This window comes from Zeus faber (genome assembly GCF_960531495.2).
Source record: "Zeus faber genome assembly, chromosome: 1".
Taxonomy (NCBI): Eukaryota; Metazoa; Chordata; class Actinopteri; order Zeiformes; family Zeidae; genus Zeus; species Zeus faber.
The window spans coordinates 23,782,618-23,790,945 of record NC_137193.1 but is presented as its reverse complement, the minus strand read 5'-3'; positions in this window follow the sequence as shown (position 1 = coordinate 23,790,945).

Below are 8,328 nucleotides of genomic sequence, written 5' to 3'. Positions count from 1 at the left end.
CCGCTTCCTCAGAATGTGACTGTATTTTCTCTCTGAATCTGCTTATATATTTTTTATTTATGAGGCTGCCTTTGACACGGCCTCATTTTTCGCCTCTGCGGTTCTCTCTTTCAACTGCTTTCCTCCTCTGAGCTCCACCCCCCTCAACACCCCAGCCAGCACCACTACCCCATCCGCCCTCGAGGCTGAATCTCTGCCTACCTTTCCATCTTTCCAGCTGTCTTTGAAGAGTTTGCTGTTTGGAAGTTACTCAACCTCCTTTCCGGGGTGAGAGTAGTCTGTCTCTGGCTCAAAACACACACACACACACACTCACACTCACACACACATGTGCAGAGCTCTTGGGCTGGAACAGCGTTGGTGATGACAGCTGGGATCTCTGGGGAGATAGTGGTCACTCAATCTGTTGCCGAAGATGAGAAAGGACATTTCAATCTGAACCCAGGATGAGTACCACATCACGATGCCATTTTCCGGCGTGTGGGATATTCAGGAAAAACAAACTTCAATATCCCTTAGAAGTTGTCTTTATTTATTTATTTATTTATTTATTCATTTACTCGGGGTAATTTTATTTAGCCAAAAGAAGAAAAAAGTCAAGTTATATTTCTCTTTGAATAGAGAGTCATCTCTTCAAAAACAGGGCCCTGGTTATTCAAAGCCGAGCATCGATTTCACCTGAGGTAATGAAAATACAGGGATTTCATTGAAATCTCAAGCACAACCCCCCCCCAACTATGGGCATCAGCTTGGTGAAGCGTGGCGTACGGTGGCGTTTGTATTATCAAAAGTCCCACTCCAATAATTTTTGAGTGCTTCCAGGGGCATCGCCAAATGTCTGGCTGCATGTTCCCCGGACACAGCTCAGTGGATCCACCAGAAAAATGTGACACTTCATCCCCATCAATTCTTCCTATACCCTGCAGATACACAGCCCCCCCCCCCCCCCCCCCCCATTGCAAAGCATACTTTTGGATTTCGACGTGCAATTGCAATTGTTCTGACTTTATTTACATCTTGAACCTCAGCCATCGGGCATTGCAGAGAAGTGAGTGGAAAAACAAAGTTTGTTTATTGCTGTTGATCAATTGCATGGTCGGCCTGAAACATTATGACAAGTGGCAGCTGTCTCCCGGGAGCCGCCTGCTGCCGTGTTAATAAATCACTTTTGGTCAGTCTTTCCTCTGCACCATCAGTGTCTTCCCCCTCTTCCATCCAACATCCTCGCCTCCTCCCCTCTCCTTCACCCGCCTCTCTATTTATCTCAAACCCCTATACCTTTCCTGCTCTCCTTGGCACCTCGCCCCCATCTCCTCCATACCTTTCACTTTTGCCTCCTTTCTCTTTATTTCAGAAGCTCCACTCCCTCTCTTACTGTCTGTTTAGAAGCTCTTATCACTTCAGAGTTGCTGAAAAAAAAGTTATTTCCTCTGGGAGCACTGGTATATGGAGCGTTTGCTAAAAGCTGGGAGACAGGTGCTGTGGTTACTGTTCTCCTCCCAAAACAGTAAAAGCTACAGTATATGGAATAACAAGCTGAGATAACGGAAAAAAAAAAAAAGTTCAGTTCTCTCTTCTGCTTTAATTGGCCAGACACCAGCATCACAGCCTTGGTTCCCTGGTTCACAAATGAGCCCTTGGTAAGCTGATTGGCCTTTTTGGTATTCACCGCAGTGAAGGAGCCAAAGGATGACCGTGTGAGGCTCTAGTGTTTTTTATTTTACCGCTAGCCATTGGAATACCGATCATACGCTGATTTATTGAGTATCCAGTCGTACAAAAGCTTATTCTTTTGTCTGGACCCGCTGAGCGATGTATTGAATGACTGCAGTGTAATTACAGATTCTGCAATGCATACAGTATGTGGTGCTCTTTCTTTTCCCTCTCTTGCTCCTCATCACCTCCTGTCTACCCCTCCCTATCTTTTCTTGTCGGGAGCATTTTATTCTCTAGATGGGAAAGCAACTCAGTTTCACGGCATATCAGACAAACCCCGGCCTTTAAGCCCACCAGTGTGATGTTTAGCCTTGTGCGCACAGCATGCAATTTCTCACACACACACACGCACACACACACACAACTTTGCTCCTTGCTTTCACTCCTTCATCTCACAGTGCGAGCCACATAACTTTCTTTACTTGATAATGGTGCGGTGGCATCACCATAACGTAGAGGAGGTTTTAAATAACAACAAAGGGAGATGTCTCCCCATTCCCCAAACTATACAAAAACCCTCATTAAGAGCAAGCAATCTGTCTGAGTCGTCCTCGCTGCTTACTGGGCTAAGATGCAGATGTTTGCTTAACCTAAATGAGATATTTACCAGATAACCTTGTGTTTCTCTGGGTGTGTGATTCTAAACCAGGGTCAGGGTCAAAAAAAAAAAAAATAATACAGTACATCAAAGATGACAACGAGCAGAAGAGCTTTTAATCATTTAATACCATCATACGCAAGAGACAAAATTGACACATCTAAAACAAAGCATAATCAAAAGAAAATAGTGTTCTCTTCAATATTTGGAGGTGATGAACTTAAGAGAGAGAGAGCTATCAATCCCTCCAGTAAACAATCAGGGCCAGGTTTTATTTAACAACAGCAAGATCTGCACTCGGATTTACATTTCAATCAGGTGACATCCCTGTCAGAAAATGACTTCATGCTCACACACACACACACACACACACACACACACACACACACACACACACACACACACACACACACACACACACACACACACACACACACACACACACACACACACACACACACACACACACACACACACCAGTACAGTGCACCTAGTAGAAGATTGCAATTTCAGTTCACTATTCTCACCTTGCCTACTTTCCTTCCATTCTTTCCGTCCTAGCTACAGCCTACCCTCCCCATTCTATTCAACATCAAAAGCAATGTATGTATCTCTGCGGGTGATGGAGAAACCTCCAAAGAGGTGGCGTGCAGCCTCTCTGAGTCTCCCTGACGACCGGTTGCCTCACCTGGAGGTGCAGCAGCTCTGACCTTGTCTGGAGCTGTTGCGTCACGATGACACTTTCCCTTGCTGCTTTCAGGGGAAAAGCGAAAAGTGATGCAAAAAGCCAGCTCATAAAAAAAAAAGGTTACGAGCGTGCCTTGTCAATCAACAGGGGCGGGGGGGCAGCGTTGCAGTGGGAAAGATCTATTATGGGTTTTGAAACAAAGAACAAGCGTATCCTGCTGTTGTGTGGACTCGAGCAGTTGAGAGGAAACAACAACGGGTAATGCAATGGGTGCATTTGGGTTCTCCCTGTGCATCCAAAATAGTAAATACAAACTATACAGACGTAGAAAACCGCACCGTGTGAAGTCGGCTTGTCGGGGCCACGGTGCGGTCCAGGGGGACGGACGGAGAGACAGACAGGCGGGTCCACTGGCTGCAACACAAGACACGAGCAGGAGGGAGAGGAAGGTCCCATGTCCTGTGTTGCAGCCGCTGGCCAGGCCAACGGGTCACCTTGAGAACAGCCCCGCATCCGCAGATACACTGTGGAGAGAGAGAGAGAGAGAGAGAGAGAGAGAGAGAGAGAGAGAGAGAGAGAGAGAGAGAGAGAGAGAGAGAGAGAGAGAGAGAGAGAGAGAGAGAGAGAGAGAGAGAGAGAGAGAGAGAGAAGAGAGAGAGAGAGAGAGAGAGAGAGAGAGAGAGAGAGAGAGAGAGAGAGAGAGAGAGAGAGAGAGAGAGAATTATCTAATGGATTCTGTGTCGGAAGAAATGGGGGAGAAGGAGCAGATGGGACAAAATGAGAAGAGAGAGAGACCGTGTTGGGGACACAGAAAGGTTAGGAGGAAAAACAAACGGCAAAGACACATTCATCACCTGCCTTTATCATCTTGTGATGAGGGGGACCGTCTCCCTCTCCGTTGCACGCCCGCCAGATGCCCAGAGGAAGGAAAGAGAGAGAGAGGAAAAAAAAAAAAATATATTCTCCTTCGGCCTAAATTGCCTTACTAGGGAGGTTAATGACGAGCATGGTTACAGTTCCACAGGAGTTAAAAAAAAAAAATAAAGATTGTCCTAGAAGTAGCATGTGGGAATTGGAGCATGTCATTGGAAGAAAATGTGATTATTATTATTGTTGCGGGTTGCGGGCAATTTGTGCCAAAATAATAAATAAATAAAAAGCGGCGACGGACTGGTGTTTACTCTCTCATAGGGGGAACAATTTGTCATCAAATGGGAAGCGGGCCCATGGAATCAATTTTCAAAAACACCGCATCCCCACCCTTCCCTTCAACCACCATTTCTTCCTCCATCGTTTCCCCCCTCCGTGTCTCGGTGGGAGTGTGCTGCGTGGCGGGCATTAAAAGGTCACAGCCCCGTGAACTCTGCCGCGCGTAACGCACAAAAAAAAGGTCTGAAAATGTCACAACTTCAAAGACGTGTGACTGCCTCGGGAGGGGAAATTAAAAAAAAAAAAAAGAAAAAAGACCATCAGCATGCAAAGTAGGGAGGCGGATACATACACACACACACACACACACACACACACACACACACACACACACAATTAAGCAACAAAGCACAACAATGAGACAGACCAAGTTGCAAGGACTGTTCAGTTGACTTAGGTTAAGGTCAAAGCCGGGAGATCAGTCACTCAGGCAAACAAATCCAACAAGGTGCAGGCAGGGAATCCAAGGCACAGAAAGCAGGCGAGCAGGGTCATAAACAGGCAGTTCAGGAATAAACAGGACAATGCTGGAGCGCTTGGCGAAACACACCAGACAATCTGGCGGCGAACGAAGGGAAGGGGAGTGGTGTATATGCAGGGGGACTTATAAGGGAATGACCGCAGGTGAGGAGATGGGCGGTGAACCTAGGTGAAGGGAATGAGGTGACTGCACGGCAAGAGGGAGTGACAGCATCTGAAAAGACAGGAGAGTTAGTGACATGGCATGATAACAAAAAACCCAGTTGCAAAAAACGAGTAGCTAGGGGACATCCGGCTTTGTGATGAAGGACAGCGCGGCAATTACTTTTTTCCTCCCTTCTCTCGCCCGGGTTTTGTGTATGAAAATGGCCCCAACCAAGATCTGAAGCGACGTGACGTGATTCTCTCACAAGGAGCCATAGGACGACAGACAGGAAGTGCATTTCTACAGAGAGTTTCATACACAAGGGATTCAAAGTAACACATAAAATATATTACATGAAAGCCAAGAAGAAAAAAAGGCATGGATAAAAAAAAACATAAAGACATCAAAGAGATAAAGTCCAGTTTAAAGCAGGCCTTGACACCTACACACGACTCAGACCGTCACCCACTCTGGTTGTTGGGACTCAAGCCTCAACTAGAAATTCAGTCGGACCCACAAACTTAAACTGGAAGAACAAAGTAAAGGCAAATTATTTTACCCTCTTTCCCCCTCCCCCGAACTCAAAAGTGGAACAGCTATTCCAGATATTGAGCAGGACAGAGGGTTTTTAAATATTTTTTATCTTATTATTTTTATCGTATTATCCTTTGGAATTCTCAAAGCCAATGATGTGATATATACGATTGCACTGCCAATTTATAAGGATGGAGGGAATTGCTGAACATGATGCTTTGACGTGTTGTGTCAGAAGAACACGTCCCCGACATCAAGCGCAGGCGGAATTTACGTGGCATCGAAGTTATACCTTTTGAAATCCAAAGTCCCGATGCAGCCAGGTTTGGGGCTGGAGATTGAAGCCAAACAGCGAGCGGCTTATATTGGAAACAGCTCAGGACTGCATGGTGAATGGGGTCCACACATTTACTCACTTGCTGTAATTTGCCTTCCATTACCACGGCGACAATGACAAGGAAGTGAACACCACCTGGTGTCGCCCGGCAAAGCAGAACAGGCTCCCGTGCAATTAATGCAGTCATCTCATTCCCTTCAACTTATGCTATATGATCTGAACAATGATGGCACTGACCAGGATGGAAAGGTGCGGCGCATCCCAATAATCAGCAGCTTGAACATTTGAAAAGATCCGTCCCCGCTCCAAACGCACCGCGGAAGGACTCAACAAGAGGCAATTGTTCTTTCTCCAACAATGTGTTCTCCTTATAGGCGTGAAATGGCGGAACTTGACTTTTGGTCGGTGGGGAATGTATGTGGAGAGGGAGACAAATGGAAATGTACTGTGGATGGTGCTACTCACATCCTGGGGGTTGGGGAAACACAGCTTTAAATAAAGCCCCCGACACGCCCCCTCCCTCTCCCTCAACCTCTCCTGTAGTTCGCTGCCATTAGTGACACTGGGTGAGGAATGCCAGCATTCAAGCAGACATGGGTTTGTGTATATAGTTTTTTGTGCATGCATATAGCTGATGTGTGTATATTATATGTTAATGACCGCAGTAGATCAGCTTTTGAGGCGGCAGGAATCAGTAAGCCGTCCGGATCTGGTCTTTGAAGGAGGGAGATAAGAGCCGCCCACTTGGCACTGTATTTATTTTTCTTACTGTAGCAGCAGGAAGCTGACTAACAAATAGGCATCTGAGTCATTTTTACACTAGCGGAACCTGGCAGTATTTGACAGCTTGGTGACAACTAAATCATAACATTTAACCCAAAAAGGAGCTTGGGGAACGCAAAGGGAACGAGAGGTCAAAGATTGGGTATTTGGCTGATTCTCCACTGGATTGTATTGCCATAGTTAGGGCCTCATTTTAATACTAATGTTGGTTAAATCATATGTGTATCGTGTAAATGTAATAATATTGTAATAATGTACAGTAATTAGTTACAATAACCCGTTAGCCCTGTCCATACTGTACTGTTGGGTAGATATTATTCATTATGTATAGAAATATCCAACTATGTTCATACCCAGTCAACAATTGCAGCCTTAGACAGCAACCCACTGTCAGGCTTCTTTGTAATTGATCTTAATCTGGTCCAGATTTGATATATTCTATTTTTATTTGTCTATTTTTTCATGCTACTCGTGTCTACACTACAATGGACCCACTATAACTGAGGAAAATTCCTTGTATATGAAAATGTAGTTGGCCAAAAAAAAAAAAAAGATTCTGGTTCTCATTTTGTGTCCAAGTGTATAATGACAGAGAATGCCACAGAAGTGGAAAGAAAATTCAAAATAATGTTATGATGAGTTACCAGAGCATTGCATGTTTCACTAAATGATGGCCAGACTTTAAAATGTTTCTCATCAATGTCATCTCAGGGGTTCGGTACCATAAATATTCAGAGTCCCGTCTCCCTGGCCGCAGGTCCTCTTGGTGCCACTGTGAATGAGCTTCTGTTCTCTGGGGTTCAGGGTGCCAGGCCGTGGTATTGGTCCAAACAAACAGGGTTTGTAAAGCTTGCATCTTTGTTTCTTTTCAACTAATTATGCGCAGTGGAGATAAACAGTGTTTAAAAGTGTGTGTGTGTGTATGAACAAATACATACATATGGTTGAAAATACACATAATAGAACACAAACAGATACATTCATGAAAGCAGTCTCACAGATGCTTCCTTGATACCTGGTTTGGGGCGGAAGGGGACTTCAGCAGAGGTAGACGTTTAAACCGACTTTAAAGCTTAGGTTTTGTTTGTTTTTATACAGAATAGTTCGACAGCAGAAATGAAAAAAGTGTTTCTGGAACATGGGTCTGCGTAAGGTAGAGGAAGGAATACCTCAACAAGGTCAAAGAACCAGATCACCTCAATTTGTTTTTATGTGTTCCAGCCTTCATTAGGAAATAGGTCTGGGAGGACTGCAGGAAAGTGGGAGTCTTTTGGCCTCGCCTCTACTTTTCTTTTCGTTTTTATACCTCCCATGAGGCTTAGCCTACTCTCACTGTAATTCGCACAGGAAGAAATCACCATAAATGTTGAATGTCATGTCAGAGAGTTGCCTCTTGAAAACAGCATTTCAACGATATTGGAGAATATTTTACGGGTGGATTAACATGCAAAAGCTATGAGAGGCTGTCTATTGTGGTGACGATGTATCGTGTGATATATCAAAACCAAGGAGGGAACCTTAAAGACAACCTCACGGTTAAACGAGGCTAAATATTTTAGAAGTGCCACTGTGACCTTGATCTCTGTATTCCCGCATCAGACTCTTCATTCTTTGCAATGACTGTGATGAGTGCATCACAGGAGTGGGGAGTGCTTTCTCTCTAAATGATGCATTAACTCCACAAGACCCTCAGTGTAATATTATAATATTAGGGGGGCAGCGTGGCGCAGGAGGAACAGGGTGTCATCCAGTAATCACAGGGTTCAAGGCTCAAGGTCTCACTAGAAAAGCGGTAGACTAGATAAGATGCACTCCCTTTCCATCCACTTTTAGCTCTC